Here is a 17,196-nt window from a genome sequence, read left to right as displayed (position 1 = left end):
GCGTAAAAGGTTATGAGAAGATAACACGGCGAGCGAATGAGCGAATATATGAACGAGAGTTACTGAAATCCCTCATCTCAAAGCCTCGAACCCCTCTAAGAAACCAATAACTAGTTAGTTAGGTGGGGTTTGATTGTAATGCCGAGAGGGAGTCACGTGAAGAAGGGGGAGGAGCTTAGCGAGGAGCAGAGGCGAGAAGGCGAGGGCAAGGAGACCCACGAGTCAGTGAGGAGACAAGCACCACTGCAGCAGGCCAGAAGCTGGAGAGAAGAGAGGAGACAAGCACCACTGCAGCAAGGCAGAAGCTTGGGAGACGAACACCCCACCCACGGCCTTCTGTGTGAGGCGGGCTAGTCAGGAGACGAGCAGCAGCCCTAGCAAGGAAAGGCAGCGAGTTGGAGTTGAGTGAGAGAGGTGTCCATCTCTCCACTTAGCCCCCCCCGAAAAACCACCCACGGCCTGCGGGGTGAGACTGACTACAGGATGGTAACTTGTATGGCGGGGTAACCTGCCCCTCGACTGTCCTGGGGGCCGGAATCACTGCCCCAAGCTGCTCCCTACATCAAAGGGCGCCCGCCTCTTCACACCACCCGAGCCGCTCCATCTCCACATCAAGCGGCGCCCGTCTGTCCATCACCAGGACCGCCCATTCCCATCGTGAACGTCCCCTGCCGAGCCCGACACTCACGCCAGCTCCTCTTCCTCCGCATCCAGCAACTAGAGCTAAGCATTCTGTGTATTCCCCAAATCTCCCTTGTGCCGGTAGCTAGCTAGATTAGAGGCCTACAGCCTGTCAGTCATTTTATTTTATTTTTATTAGTACTCCGCTAACCTTTGCAAAAGGAAACCAAATACATATTTATATATAACCTTACTGAGTGTTATCATTTGGAGCCTGTTTTGCTGCTCATTTGAGATTACTGAACCGTACACGCATCCCCCCCATAGTACATTATCACCATCCAGTTTCTTAATGCTGTCTCAAAGTGGTTCCCACGGAAATCCTCCCACCTTCCATAATAAATTAACCACACAAGTAACGCCCTTCTGGTCACAAACTTCGGAACGAGTGTTCACTTGCCCTGAGGCCTTAACATCCGGGACCAGCGCTCGACGACTACCACGCTACCACATACCAATGTGTTCTGTATTTCTTATTATATACTGAAATGAGGTTAATGCGCAAACCACAGGTAACTAAAGAGCTGTTTCTGTTGTATCTATTCATTAGTTCTCCCTTTTTTGTATTTCTGAACGATCTACTATATAGCCTAGCATGTAACCTGAATTATGCGTCATTTGATAAGTAGTATGCGTTGTAACAGCCTGTACATCCCTTCCTTTCGCCTTCGTAACAATGTACAGTCATCTAGCTGTAAAGAGCGGTAATAACGAATAGACTTTCATATAAGAACGAGGGAACGATAGCTGTATAATCAATGTGCCTCGTTATAGAAAAAAGTGTCTGTACTACAATAGGCTACACTTACATTAAATCTTCAAGGCAAATGATTTAATATATAAAGCTTGAGTGTTGCTATTATTTTTGGACATATCAACCTTACATTGCTCCGTATAAGGACATTAAATCTTCAAGGCAAATGATGTAATATATAAAGCTTGAGTGTGTTGCTATTATTTTTGGCCATATCAACCTTACATTGCTCCGTATAAGGTGACAGAGCTGTGCCGAGGAAACAAGCGAAACTGTCTCTATATTCGCTGTTTCTGCTTCACCGGCGCGCGCCTCACTCACGTCTGGCTGCCTGGTATTTCTTCTCCGGCTCCCAGGAACGACAGGCGTGCTGGAGGAAGAAGGATCGTGTTACTGTGGATGTGGTGCGTGTTTTCATCTTTTCACGTCCTCTAAGGTAAGTTAAGGAAGGGAAGCGCAATGATGACGATTGTGTTAGCTTAATGACATTGATAAAGCGGTATAGGAATGTACGAGGATGTGTGTTTTATTAGTTGGCCATCATCTCCCTCTCCTTCCTCCCTTCCTAAGACCGTCACGACTGAGAGAGGAAGAGTAGGTCCTTGTTTAATGATTGCAGTTGTTACCCAGTGTCCCCTTCATCTCACATACCAAACCTGAACTTGATATTGCAGGGAAATGAGGGACTGCACCACACCTCACCTTAGCACATAATAGGCTGCGTCACACTTTGATTGAGGCTTATTGTTGATTGATTGATAGTTTATTGTTGCAGGTAAACAACAAGGGAGAAGGGAGGTGTTGCAGAGAATTACAACACGGGAGAAGAGAGGTCATGCCATCCCATCCCCCAGACAAGACTTTATAATACATGATACGGAACACGAAACAGCAGGCAGTGTGTGACCCATGGCGAAACTACATCGGAAAGGTATTTATATTTCCCTCGGTATGACACTTTCCACCTCTCATTTTCCTACGGGTTTGATGCTGCTACCCGCTAATGTCTACTTTTTTGTTTGTACCTTTTCTTTCATTTAGTAGCCTCACGTTGTTTTGATGGATATTTAGAAGTTTTGGTTCAGTTAATATCACCCTTCTAAAACCCATTATCTATTTACACGTTCTATCGGGTTATTAGTAATTTTATCAGACTCTCCTTCACTACGCTATTTCACGAACCTTCACTCACTATTCACAACATGACGCTGATCTCCTCCCCCTTCCCTGTCCCCTCCCTCCTCCCTCGAAAAGTTACATTCCCTTCCCTCCCCCTCCTCCCCTTCGCGTCCTCTACTCCCCTGTCCCCCCCTTCCTCCTCCCTTACCTCCCTCTCTTTACACTTCACTATCTACTCCATACGTCCCATCACCTCATTTATCTATCTACCAAACACGCCACTTTGCATTTCATGATCTATTTCACTCCTCCCATCTTCCTTTATATATCTATTTATCAGACTCCCTTCATTGCTTTATATCTCGCATCCTTTCCCTCCATTATTTTACTATATCTCCCATCACTCCATTATCTATCTCATTATCTATTTCACTTATCACATCTCTTTGTATATCTATTTATCAGTCACCCCTTCATTACATTATTTCTCTCATCTCTTCATTCCATTACCTCACTATATCTCCCGTCACTCCATTGTCTATCTTTACCACTTTCCTTTACTCCTATTTACTTCTCTTGTCCCATTACCCCATTATTTATTTATCAGTCACCCCTTCATTCCACTACCTATCATGTCTCTCAACCCTATTACCCATTTTTCAGACCCTCCCGTTACCCCTTCACCTATTTAGCAAACACTTCCAGTCACCATTACCCATTTAGCAGACAGTTCCTCTCACCTCTTCCCTATACTAACAGATTTCTCTATCCTTTTCTTCCTTCCTTTTTCCCATTGAAGACCCCTCCCTTTACCCATTAACTACATTTGGAGAGTTCTACCATTACTTTTCCCCATTAAGACACGCCCCCTTATCCTATTCCCTATTCTCCATTCCCTTTTTCCTATTCCTTCGCATCTTTACCTCTATTTAAACGTCTTGTAGAAGTCTGTCTTTTATTTCACCGTAGAAAACTGTAGCTTTAAATTCACGAGTTAAAATATTTCCAAGGGGGAGTTTTAAAAAGTAGGGGTGGGTAGTTTCCTGTGTGTGTGTGTGTGTGTGTGTGATGGGAAAGTTGAGGTGGTTAACTTTCCATCAAGGCCTCAACTTCTAACACTTAACAGATTAATAATAGTGAATAGCCTGCCTACCGAGGCTCACCTGCTCACCTGCCTGCCTTTCCACCTGGGTCGGTATTCTCAGAAGCTATTTCCAAAGGCTAAAATGGAGTTTAATCTGGTTTTCATTGGTGTTTTTCACGTCTAAGGTACAGAAGAGGGGTCAAACTACCACCAGGGTCATAAATGTACCTCTGGAAATGCCCAATACCCCTTCAAAAACCCTGTCAAATGTGAGTGAGTTAGCGGCGAAGCGTTTGAGAATATGGTCCGTGGCCTGTCAGATAGCGTAGCGTCAGGGTTGCTTGGTTAGGCGAGGTATCATAACAAACCCAGCTTCCTCGTACTCCACCATAGACCGTTCTTGTGATGCGGTGTTGAGTCTTCTTCCGATATTCAAATTTCGCATCCTTTAGTAAATTTTAAGTTTGTTTGTAAGGGTGTTTGTTTGTGAGGTATTAGTCTCTATTTTTTTTTATTGTGATGTGTGTTTTTTGGGGTATTTTGTGGTTATTTGTGTGTTTTAGAGAGAAGAGAGAGAGAAGAGAGAGAGAGAGAGATTTATCAAGGAAAGGGAAAAATTTCTTACCTAATACTGATAAATTTCTCCTCGCCCTCCTACACGAAAGGGCGGTAGACAGAGACGGATGACACACACACACACACACACACACACACACACACACACACACACACACACACACACACACACAAGAGTAGCTAAAGGTTTTGGGTAGTATCTTCATGTATATTTAAGTAAAAAACCATTTCCGAAAGACTAGTTAGCATATTTTAGCTCGTAGTAGTAGTAGCAACAGCAAGTCCAACCATAAAGAACGGCACATCAATGGGCTTTCAGGGGGAACTTAGCTGCAGTGGGGCTTGGCGGGGTGGGGTCTTTGGGAGGCTTCTTGCTCTGAGCGGCCGCGCGGGGGTGCTGGGAGGCAGGCAAGCATGAGAAACGATCCCATGCTAATATGTTTGATGGGTTTGGGTTCGGTAGCGCATGTGTGTGTGTAGCTGAGATGTGTTGGCGGGGGAGTGTTTATAGATGTTTGTTTGTGCTTGCGAAGGAAATAGAAGCATCGGCACTTTTCTTGGAGTAGTGTGGGATGCTGACCTTCTTTTTGTCTGTGAAAGGCGTAGATTTTTTATACATCGGGTAACGTTGCTGACCCTCCTTTTGCGGGGCAGTGCTGAGTTGTCTGTGAAAGGTGTAGATTCTATTTTATACATCGGGTAACATTAGCGTCATTCTTTTTCCATGTAGATACTTAACATATTTGTGTTTGCGTGTTAGTTGAATGTTAATGGAATACTGCTGTTCTGTCGTTCAAAATGAGGTTGTTGGAAGGGCTTTAATTGGGGTATATAACTAGATGATAAAAACTGCATTCAACTTCATTATTAATCAGTAGCATATTCTTTTTCATACTCTTGTTTGCTATGTTTGCTTTTGTATGTGCCGCTGGGCAAAACAAAATATTATGATGAGTTCTTCAGTTTCAAGTTTGTTTCCCTGGATTAATTTTAGGAGCAGCGAGTAGCGGGCTTTTTTTTGTGCCCTTGAGCGGTCTTCTTTGTCGTAAAAAAAAACAATAAAACCCCCATTCATGTTGCTTATTCTACGGCGTGGGGTCCCGCTTTTCATAATCTAGACCTTTCTATGTATAATATCTAAGCTTAACCCAAGGTGGCTAGAGCATTATCCTTGGCTAAAACGCTCTCACGCCCTCATTCACCTCGAGGTCCAGAGTTGTTAATTTTATCCCTTGTATTGCAGGGAAGGCGAGGAGATGAGCTAGAGGGAAGACTGCAGAGTGAGTGTCTTCTGCTGTGTGGGGACTCGGAAGCGGACAGACACCCGATACGCGTAGGTCGCTTTTTTGTTATTGTTGTTTTAAGTGTGTAAGTGGTCCATGCTAGTGCTCTTCAATCTTTAGACTATAGTAATGCAATAATCTTCTTCAGTTGGATACGTTTATACAGTCATGTTTTTGAATAATTTAATCTGCTCTAAATAACAGCCTGGGGTATGAAAAAAATATTTGGTTTAGAAATTGCAATAGGATGCTTATATTTGAAGTTTTTGGTCCAGTTAGGTTAATGGATAAAATGCTGCCAAATTAGCCCAGATATAGATGAAAACGGCGCCAAAACTACTGAGTAAGCAATAAGGGCACAAAAATACTGTCCTAAGTCATAACTACCTAAAAAAGTTTCCGGAGATGAATTGGAAACATATTTCGTTAAATCAAACTCGAGGAGTGTCCGTGCAAGCGTCTTTATTGAACAGCTTACAAATATAATTAAAGACATCTATCAACTCCAATAAACACTTTCAGGCGTGGTGTGCGGTGACCCCTGGTCCTGCACCGTGATTCAGTCAAGCGTCTCCCAGCAAGCCGTCCCGGAGGAGAGACGAAATGCACACGGTGGGAAGACAAGCTGGCAGGTGACTAGTGTCTGTTGGGAAGAGACTGCACACGACAGAGAGACTTCAGTTGGCAGGCGAACTCAAGGGCTGCATGCTGGGGAGAAAAGACGTTCTGCACACCTCAGGGAGACGCCTCAGCTGGCAGGCAACCGTGGAGTCTGTTCAGGAGAGAGGAAGATTGTCAGCTCACTTATGCTACCGAGGGAGTGTATTGTACGTGGTACGGATATTATAAACTACGCTCTGTAACTAAGATGTTTGGATTTAAATAAATGTAAGGGACGCCTCCATTGGTTTCTTTTCAATACCAGAGGGCCTAGTTTTTCTCCGGAGGCTCTTCGAAATACTATGGACTTGTATCCTCAAATGAGGATTTTATTTTCTTGATTGAGGGCCTAATAAGCCAGATTTTTTCAGATTTTTTGCCATATTGTTCACTTACTACACATCTTACATTCACAATACTTTTTTGCAGCATGTTTGTCTTACTGATGTATATAATTTGATTGTTAGGTAACTTCCTCAATTTCAAATACGTAATTACAACTACTATCTAGGAGGAAACAAGGAAAATCAAATGAGAAACTACGAGAATATAAAAGCATACAAGTGCCAAGTAAGCCGCCTGCTTCTGCTTTCTGCTCGTGGCGGGGAATGTGGAGGTGACGAGTGTTTGTAAACACGGAGGGGCGGGCGTCCTGGTGAGGGTGATGGAGACTAAACAATGCCCACGCAGCCTTCCTTCCTGACGACTGACTGCTTGGGGTGCGGAAGTTGCGAGAAGAGGAAGATGTGATGAATATGAAGCTGATCGTCTCTGAAATATAAATCCGTGTTATTTGTAGATACTGTTGAGGGTATATGAAGGCGGGAAATTTACCTCTGCATGTTTTAATTGAATGTTATGGCACGTTCAGCATTTATATGTTTAATTCTCTTTATCCCGCAGGACTGTCTTATCCTCTTTACTACTGCAGGGGATGTCTTCTTAAGCATTAGGAAAGAGAACAAGACATCCCTGAGTGAGAGAGAATTTATTAAGATATATAATGCTGAAGTTGCCCGTCACATTCAATGAAACTTGTACGTAAATATATATCAACACAAAGTCTTATAAGCATGAAAACCTTTGTAGTTTACCCATAGTTTGATTCTTCTAAAATGAGCTAAAAATAATCTCGGGGAACGAAAAATACAAACCTTACTAAACGAGCTCAGTCTTGTGTGCTCAGGTGAAAGGCAAGAAACAATTATATTTTTTCCACTAAGGGTTGCGCAACACTAGAAGTCACGGTACAAAGGCCTCGTGTGTGTTTTGTGAGGCAAGGGGGAGAGGTGAAGGGGGGGCAGGGGGAGAATACTTTTAACCCTCCCCCTTCCTGTATACACAAATCACCCATACCTCCTTACGTATACCTTTCTCCCCCATTCCCTTCCTTCCTCTAGAGCAGTGGTTCTTAATCTTTTCGGAGGCGCCGAACCCTAACGAAAACCTCTGCACAGTAGCCGAACCCCTCAGGTATGAAGGAAAAAACCCATACAAGTGGAAGAAAAACTGCTTCAAAGTTCAAGAGTATATTAATTTTGGATAATACAAAGAATGGATTCCATATCCATTTTAATTCATAAAAATACGAAAGAAAATTTGCCTAGAAGTCAATTGCAAAATTACAATGTCTTTCGGGAGGGTCTTCACCGAACCCCCGAGACTGGCTCGCCGAACCCAGGTGAAGAACCACTGCTCTAGAGTCTACCCTATTCCCCTACCTTCCCTTACTTAACCCTCTCCTTTTCCCTTCCATTCCCATTCTTTCTTTTATCTTTCACCCATACCTTACCTACCTTTCTTTTCTTCCCCATTCCCCTTCGTTTCCCCTTCCATTCCCTTCTTTCTTTTACCTCATCTCACTGAAAACCTTAAAAAAATATATTAACGGGACAGGGAACAGCGATCACTCCCTCACCACGCGCTCCACCCTTGCACCGTGACCTCGTGTAAGTGACCAAAAAAGGGGACAATCAGCGTACCGTGAAATGCGTCGTCACCCTTGGCATTACGTCGTCTATTCACGCTGACTGGTAAAGAAAACGGGAGTGGGTTAGCCTGGCTCCCCCCTCCTCTTCCCCCTACTACTCCTCTCTCCATTATTCCTCCACTTTCTCCGTTCGTGACCCCCTCAAACTATTCTCTCTTCCTTCTTCACCTCTCATTCTCCTCCTCTTTTTTTTTTTTTTCCTTGTTTCTTCTTCTCTCTCTACTCCTTACCCAAAGAAAACGGGAGTGGGTTAGCCTGCCTCCCTCCTCCTCTTCCCCTCTCCATTATTCCTCCACTGTCTCCGTTCGTGACCCCCTCAAACTATTCTCTTCCTTCTTCACCTCTCATTCTCCTCCTCTTTTTTTTTCCTTGTTTCTTCTTCTCTCTCTGCTCCTTACCCAAAGAAAACGGGAGTGGGTTAGCCTGCCTCCCTCCTCCACTTTCTCCGTTCGTGACCCCCTCAAACTATTCTCTTCCTTCTATACCTCTCATTCTCTTCCTTTTTTTTCCATGTTTCCTCTCCTCTCTCAATTCCTTATTCTCCTTCCATTCTTCCAATAACTCCTCTTTATCATTGAGTCCTTGTTCGTGACTCCTCTCCTCCATCAAATCCCTTCCCCCTCTCCCTCTCTCTTACTCACCCCTCCTCATCCTCCTCCTCTTCCTCACGACGCCTTTCCCTCTCTCCTCCACTTTCTAGTTCATGACCCTTCCATATATTCCCTTTCCTTTGTACCTCTTCTTCCCTTCACCTCCCTCTTCGTTCTTAACCACCCTCCTATCCCTTCCCTAACCCTCCCTTCCTTCCCTCCCTCCCTCACCCCTTCTTTTCTTCCCTTCCCCTCTCCCTTCTTTCTTATCCACCCTCCTATCCTTTCCCTAACCCTCCCTTCCTCCCTTCTTTTCTTCCTTTCCCCTCTCCCTTCCTTCTTAACCACCCTCCTATCCTTTCCCTAACCCTCCCTTCCTTCCTTCCTTCCTTCCTTCCCTCACCCCTTCTTTTCTTCCCTTCCCCTCCCTCTTCCTTCTTAACCACCCTCCTATCCTTTCCCTAACCCTCCCTTCCTCCCTTCTTTTCTTCCCTTCCCCTCCCTCTCCCTTCTTATCCACCCTTCTATCCTTTCCCTAACCCTCCCTTCCTTCCTTCTTTCTTCCTTCCCTCCCTTCCTTCTTATCCACCCTTCTATCCTTTCCCTAACCCTCCCTTCCTTCCTTCTTTTCTTCCTTTCCCCTCTCCCTTCCTTCTTAACCACCCTCCTATCCGTTCCCTAACCCTCCCTTCCCTCCCTCCCTCACCCCTTTTCGTTAATCTCCCTTCCTCTTTTCATACTCTCCCTCCCTCCCTTTTCCTCTATTTCGCGACCTCTTCCACTTAACCTCCCTACCGTTACCCATTTCCTCCCTCCCTTCCTTCCTTCCCTTTCCACTCCCTTACTTCATTCCTCTGTATGCGACCACCTCCCTCCCTCCCTTAGCTTACGTCACCCTTCCCTCCAATCTCCCTTACTCCCTTCTGTTTGTTCTTTCCCTCCCTCCATCCCTCCCTTCTCTCCTCCTATGCTCCCTCCCTCTCTCTCTTCCTTCACCTCATATTCCCCCTCCCTTCTCTCCTCCTATGCTCCCTCCCTCCCACCCTCTCTCCAAGTCAGTGATCTCTCCTCCTCCTCCATAACCTCGTGACCTCAAAACTACGTGACGTGCCCTTCTCTTCCTCCTCCTCCTCCTCCCCTGACCAATAAAAAGAGAATGTTATTGCGTCTCGCTTATTATGTTCAAGGTAAGTCCACGCTTGGGTGTAATAGGTAATTCTGGTTAATGATTCCCCCCCACCCCCCTTCACCTCTCTCCTACTCGATTCCACCTCTCTCCTACTCGATTCCACCTCTCTCCTACTCGATTCCACCTCTCTCCTACTCGATTCCCTCCCCCTTCACCTCTTTCCTCTCTCTCCTACTCTTTCTCCCTCTTCTCTTCGTTTACTTAATCTCCCTTTCTCCCCCTATCTTAATTCTCTTCTTCCCCCTCTTACTCTTTCTTTCCCCTTTTCTACCTCCCTTTCTTCTTCTATCCCATTTTCTTCGTTAATTTTCCACCTTCTTCCTCCCTCTTTTACTCTTTTTTTCCCTCTTTTCTTCCTTTACTTAATTTCCTTCCCTTTTCTACCCTTTCTCTCCTTATCTTAATTCTCTTCTTCCCCGTCTTACTCTTTCTTTCCCCTTTTCTACCTCCCTTTCTTCTTCTATCCCATTTTCTTCGTTAATTTCCCACCTTTTTCCTCCCTCTTCTGCTCTTTTTTTCCCCATTTTTTCCTTCCCTTTTCTGCCCTTTCTTCCCCCTCCACCTTTTATCCCATACCTCATCTCCCTTCCCTAACCCCCTTCCCCTTCCTTCCTCTAAATCTTCCCTTTCTCTTTCCTTCACCTTACCTCCCTTTCTTCTCCTACCCCATTTCCTTCCCTTCTCTGCAGTGTGCCCTATTCCTCTTCCTTCCTCTACTTCATCTACATTATTTCCCCTACCATTCCCCTTCTCTCTTAACTCATCTCCCTTCCTTCCCTACCTCTCCGTTTCGTTCCTTCTATCCCCTCTATTTCTTTTTTTTTCTTTCTTCCCCATTTCCCTTACCCTTTCCCCCTTCCTTCTACCCCAATCTTTCTTTCCTTTCCCATTTCCCTCCCTCTTCCTCCCCTCTCCCATCCCCTTTCCTCTCATTATCTTCGCTTCTCTTTCCTCTACTCTTCTATTCCTCCCTATCCCTTATTCCTTCCCTTCTGTTGTAGTTTATTAGTTTAAAATGAAAGATTGAAGTTAAATTGAAAATAATGATATAACTAGGATATTACAAAGACCTTCTATACCACAATTAATTAAATACGACTAAGTTAATAACACACACACACACACACACACACACACACACACACACACACACACACACGAGAAAAAAAGAAAAGGTTAGATATACAAGTATGAAACACGTACGTAACTGCAATTAAGTCTGTTACCTTATATTCCTCTACGACAACTTAAAAATACTATGCCCCTTTTAATTTTCCTCTACTCGTGTGTGTGTGTGTGTGTGTGTGTGTGTGTGTGTGTGTGTGTGTGTGTGTGTGTGTGTGTGTGTGTGTGTCGCCTCGAGCAATGCGGTGTTGGTAGTTGCCTTGGTAATGGTTGACTGGTTGCCCACTTACCATCCACTTAACACTTCTAATCTACTCTCCCATACGCACTTATCTCCCCCTCTCTCTCCCTCTCTCCCTCTCCTTATCTTTCTTCCTCCTCCTCTTGATCTCCTTCACGCTGTACCTCTTCACTTTTTTATATCACTTGACAATACTTTTTTTCTCTACCTCCATTTTTTATCATGTTTTCCCTGCCACACCCTCTCGGCCACTCCTATTCTTCTTCCTTTATTTCCTTTTCATTTTTCCACCTTTCTCTTGTTCGCCCTTTTTACCTTTTCATTTGTTTATATTCCGGTTATTCACCTTATTCTTGTTCTATCTCCATTTTATTTACATTTGTTTCTCTTTCATTCTTCTTCGTTTTCCTTTTCATTCTTCTTCGTTTCCCCTTTCATTCTTCTATCTTTTTTCCCTTTCATTCTTCTATCTTCCTCTTACTCTTATTTCCCTTTTATTCATTTATTTTCCTCTCATTCACACCTTCCATCTTGTTTCTCTTTCCTTCCGTTCATAAATCACTATTCCTCCTCCTCCTCCTCTTTCCACTTATCCACTTATTCCCTTCCTTGTCACACTTCTCATCCATCACTCGTTAATTATTTCCACCTCCTCCTCCTCCTCCTCTCCTCTTCCTCTCATCCATACACTCTACCTCTCCTGCTGCTCCCTTCTTCCTCCTCCTCCTTCCCACACACACACACTCCACAAGGCAATATCCTTCTCGTCCTATATATCGTTTTGTCCCTTTCCCGGTAACAGCTCTTCTTTTTCCCCTCCCTGTTTCTCCCCCTCTCTCACTCTCTCCCAGTTCCCTCTTTCGTCTCCCTTTGCTCCTATTCCCAACCTTGCTTTTCCTCTATTCTCTTATTCAACCCACCTATTATCTCTTCTCCTCCATTCGTTTCTCTCTTCTCTCTCCTTTCCTTCCTCTGTCTTCTCTCCACTAACCTATCCCGCCTGTTCTCTCCTCCATTTCTTTCCTCTCCAATCCAGCCGGCGCCTTTCCTTCCTCTCTCTTCTCTCCACTAACCTATCCCGCCTGTTCTTTCCTCTCTAACCCAGCCGGCGCCTTTTCTCTCCCTTCCTTCCTCTCGCTTCGTTCCACTAAAACAAAAGTCCGGTTGGTGGTGAGCGCTGCGGCACACGTAACGAAAAGCCACATAATGGAGCTCGGAGTATAAAGTCTATGGTATATAAGGGACGATAAACTTCAATGACTTACCTTGCGGCTGCTCCACGTCCTAGTGCCGCCTAGCGCTGCCCTTCCCCTCCTCCTCCTCCTCCTCCTCCTCCTCTTCTTCTTCTTCTTCTTCTTCTTCTTCTTCTTCTTCTTCTTCTTCTTCTTCTTCTTCTTCTTCTTCGTCTTCCTCCTCCTCCTTCTGATACTACCTCGTTAGCCTTTTCCCTCCCTCCCTTATCCTCCTCCTCTTCTTGGACGCTTCGGTATTTCGTTGACTTCATTTATTTTTCGTTTTGTTTCGATTCGCTATTGTTTCTAGTTTTAATGTACGCTTCCCTCCTCCTCCTCCTCCTCCTCTTCCTCTTCCTCTTCCTCCTTGTTACGATCTTTTCAGCCTTTCCCCTTCCTCTCCTCTTCCTCTATCACTGACGTTTCGCTATCTCGTCGACTTCATTTTCTTCGCTTTCACTGTCATATTCGCTCTCGTGTCTGCTTTTACGGTATATATTTCGTTTATTTATCACTTCGTTGTTGTTACTGTTTAGTGTCACGCGTCCTGTTGCAGTTCTAGTTTGTTGATGAATTACCTGTATTTTAATTACCGCTTCGCTCCTCGTTCGCTAGTTAGTTGCGCTGAACGACCTAACGAGCCTCGGGTGTTGAGTACCGGGTCGTTGTTTTAATAGGAGAAAAATAACGCGGAGCAGCTGAACAATTATTTACCGGTGGACACGTTCGCATGCACTAACATAACGGTTTAACGCACGCCATTACACAGGAAAGCATGGCGGATGAGAATGAAGGATGAGAAGGATGATATGAATGGGTGAGGGTGCAAGGACCGTATTCTTACACCCATATTTGGTAAGGCTTTCGTAGGGGTGGTTGTGTTAGTACTTCAGTGGGTAGTTTTATGAGAATGCAGGAGGAAGAGTATGATTTGAATGACTGAGGATGCAGGGAGCGTATTTTCAACCAGTTCGGGGCATAGACACCCACATTTGATAGGGCTTTCATGAAGGTTGTTATGTTAGTACTTCCATGGGTAGTTTTATGAGCCTGGCGATCGTCTGACAAGGCCTCCGCGCTCATGGAAACCCTGCTCATCTCATTCGTGGCCTTTGAAAATATAGTTATGAGAGCCAAAAGTGTCTGAGAAATGGCCCAGGGTGAAAAATAGATGATGAATGAGAAGGGAAGACGATAATTATGATATGAATGGATGAGGACGCAAAGTAAGAGTGATATGACGGGTGGCGAGGCAGTGAACCAACAATGAAACACCTCTCCGGAGCTTCGAGCGAATATAACTACGAACCATTAATTAATTGTTGTCCCCGCTTACTAATGGTGGGATATGAAGCTCTTCAGTTCATGTATCACGGAAGGAAAATGCTAACTCGCTGCCTCATTATTCAAAGCGTTTAAATATTATGAACATGTGTCCTGAATGCGCTTAGTGACAATGATAAAGGAGAGGGATTATGGGATGACGCGAGGAGGAAAGGAAAAGAGAAAAAAAGGATAATTAATGGAAACAACAAACAAGTGAAGTACGAATACGCTAATTTTTTGAGGAGAAATGAAGAAAATAATAACAGAAGGAATAAACGGAAATCATGCAAAGAAATAAAGAAAAAAAAAGCAATGAAAAAGGAGAGGCATTAAGGGATGACGCGAGGAGGAAAGGAAAAGAGAAAAAAAGGATAATTAATGAACTCTACAAACAAGTGAAATACGAATACGCTAATTTTTTGAGGAGAAATGAAGAAAATAATAACAGAGGGAATAAACGGAAATCATGCAAAGAAATAAAGAAAAAAACAATGATAAAGGAGAGGCATTAAGGGATGACGCGAGGAGGAAGGAAAGAGAGAAAAAAAGGATAATTAGTGGAAACTACAAACAAGTACCAAGACGATTTTGAGATTTTGAGGAGAAATGAAGAAAAAAAAATAATAGAAGGAATAAACGGAAATAATGCAAAGAAATAAAGAAAAAAACAATGAAAAAGGAGAGGCATTAAGGGATGATAAAAGGAGGAAGGAAAGATAGAAAAAAAGGATAATTAATGGAAACTATAAACAAGTGAAGTACCGAGAAGATTTTGAGATTTTGAGGAGAAATGAAGAAAAAAAAATAATAGAAGGAATAAACGGAAATAATGCAAAGAAATAAAGAAATAAAGCAAACTAACAACACACTAATTTTAAAAGTTATATAAATAGTAACAGATAAAATTAATGAATGTTTAATAGGAATATATTTAAACCCTAAGGAGATTATATATGAAACTAATTACAGAAATTGATTTAGCATTTGTGTGACTATATATAAGGAAATTAATCAAAAGAAAGAGGAAGAGATTGAATTCCCTAAAGTACCCCGAACACACACACACACACACACACACACACACACACACGCGCGCGCGGTTTCTTTAATAACAGAATAGCTTCATTAATTTGCCCATTTTTATTCAAGAGGAGCAGGTACAGCGTTAGGAGAAGCTTAATGTTCAGCCCATACGGTGCCGCGTACAAGGAAATGGAGGGAAACGGGGAAATGGCGGAAGGGGAAACGACGCTAAAATGGGAAACGGCGGTAGGGGATACGACGCTAAGAGAAAAAAGATAAAAGATAACCTGGAAATATCTTATCTTCTGGAAATAGCGGGTGGAGAATATGACTAAGATAAAAAAAAATAGTTTAGTAATATTTGATCTTCCTTCAACTTTTTTTTTCTCCGTTTTCTTTTCTTCTTTCTATCAAATGAAGATGTAGACTTAAAACTTCTTAAAGACTTTAATACATATTTCTGGATTCTAATATTTTAATAACTAAGTGTATTCCCTTCACTAAATATATTGGTAGAAAAAAAGATAAATAAGAAAAAGAGTTTAGACAAAAAAATCATCTAATTCTTTACTTCTCAAAATTCGAAATGCTCCTCTTCAAATACATAAATAACGAAATAAAGAAACACTTCGAAAATTTACAGTAACCTCCTTTTCGCTCATCTACGACAACGGGAAGAGAGGATGGAAAAGATTGAAGATTGAAAAAAAGAAGAGGGAAAAAAGAATATTGCAAAAGAAAATGGACAAGGAAAAAATGGAAAAGATTGAAGATTGAAAAAAAGAAAAGAGGGAGAAAAGAACATTGCAAAAGAAGATAGACAAAAAAAGATGGAAAAGATTGAAGATTGAAAAAAAGAAGAGGGAAAAAAGAATATTGCAAAAGAAGACGGACAAGGAAAAGATGAAAAAGATTGAAGATTGAAAAAAAGAAAAGAGGGAGAAAAGAACATTGCAAAAGAAGATAGACAAAAAAAGATGGAAAATATTGAAGATTGAAAAGAAGAAGAGGGAAAAAATGAACATTGCAAAAAAAAAAGACCCACAAGGAAAAGACGCAAAAGATTGAAGATTGAAAAAGAAAAAAAAAAATATTCAAAAGACTGGAGACTGAGAAAGAAATTTGAAAGAGAGAAGCTAGAAAAAAGATTAGAGATTGACAAAGAAAAACATGACTTGAAAGAAAGGGGAAAGAAAACACGGCACCATTATAGACCTAAGGAAAATAAAAACACACGGAGGAAATAAAAAATCCCGCTAAACTCACACTCGGCCGCGGCTTGAACGGGCGAGGCGACAGGAGAGCGATGACTCGTCGTACAAACATCACTAATTATCGTACGCCTCGTGGGGCCTTACAAAACACCCTTATGGAGCGCTGACGTAACCGTTGATCTACATAAGGAACTGAATGGACGATCACACTGCCTGGGATGTGCTTTGTCTTCTTGTTCTCCTTCTTCTTCCTTTTTTCTTCTTTTCTCTTCTTCTTGTTCTTTTTCTACTTCTTGTTCTGCTTCTTTTTCTTCTTCTGCTTCTTGTTCTGCTTCTTTTTCTTCTTGTTCTTCTTTTACTTCTTGTTCTGCTTCTTTTTCTTCTTGTTCTTCTTCTACTTCTTGTTCTGCTTTTTTCTTTTTTTTCTTCCTCTTGTTCTTGTTCTTCTATTTCTTGTTCTGCTTTTTTTTCTTCTTTTCTTCTTCCTCTTGTTCTCGTTTTTCTTCTACTTCTTTTCTTCTTCCTCTTGTTCTTGTTCTGCTTTTTTTCTTCTTCTTCTTTTTAATTACCTTCTTTTTCTTCTCTTTTAACGTCATTATATTCCCGTACGCGGTTGGACGATGTTAGAGAATGTCTATATTACCTTTTTTCAGTCATATTTCCCTTTCTCTCACTAAAATATTCAAATGGCGGACTTTCGATTTACAGAGCGTTCAATAACTTCTATAACTTCGTAGAATAATCATAGAGACCTCGCGCATTCAGTCCTTATACGAGATCAGCGCACGTAACCTTATTTTTTGACTCTGGAAAATAGTATTACCCTATGGACATCCTGTATCGTGTTGTGATTACATGTTTGAGTGTGATAATGCGATTTAAGACCAGTATTCCCAGACATTTAGAGGCTTACACATCCACATTCAATAAAGCCTTCGTAGAGGATGATGTGGGTATTTTCCATGGGTAGTTTTTTGAGCCTGGTGATAGTTTTAACAAGTTTTCTGCACCATGAACGTGAAAAATACTCATGATAACCCCATTTGTCTAATTTGTGGGATGCGTGTCGGGGCTTACACACACATATTCAACAAAGCCTTCGTAGAAGT

At 42.6% G+C, this 17,196-nt stretch overlaps 2 long non-coding RNA genes across 3 annotated transcripts; one reads left to right on the top strand and one right to left on the bottom strand.

The window, feature by feature from the left end:
* The first annotated feature begins 1,587 nt into the window (after positions 1-1,587).
* LOC127003457 (uncharacterized) lies at positions 1,588-6,397 on the top strand. Its single transcript, XR_007757079.1, has 4 exons — positions 1,588-1,871; positions 2,211-2,366; positions 5,458-5,547; positions 6,020-6,397. It is a non-coding gene; the product is annotated as an uncharacterized LOC127003457 (long non-coding RNA).
* Positions 5,945-12,645, bottom strand: LOC127003458 (uncharacterized). 2 transcript variants are annotated; one of them, XR_007757081.1, is made up of 3 exons: positions 12,558-12,645; positions 6,719-6,928; positions 5,945-6,269 (listed from the first exon to the last, which is right to left on the bottom strand). It is a non-coding gene; the product is annotated as an uncharacterized LOC127003458 (long non-coding RNA). The 2 variants fall into 2 exon arrangements; XR_007757080.1 differs by lacking the exon at positions 12,558-12,645 and adding an exon at positions 8,140-8,437.
* Positions 12,646-17,196: the final 4,551 nt, after the last annotated feature.

This window comes from Eriocheir sinensis, chromosome 25 (assembly GCF_024679095.1).
Source record: "Eriocheir sinensis breed Jianghai 21 chromosome 25, ASM2467909v1, whole genome shotgun sequence".
NCBI lineage: Eukaryota > Metazoa > Arthropoda > Malacostraca > Decapoda > Varunidae > Eriocheir > Eriocheir sinensis.
Note: the sequence above shows the minus strand (reverse complement) of the source record. Positions and strands in the feature narration are given on the sequence as shown.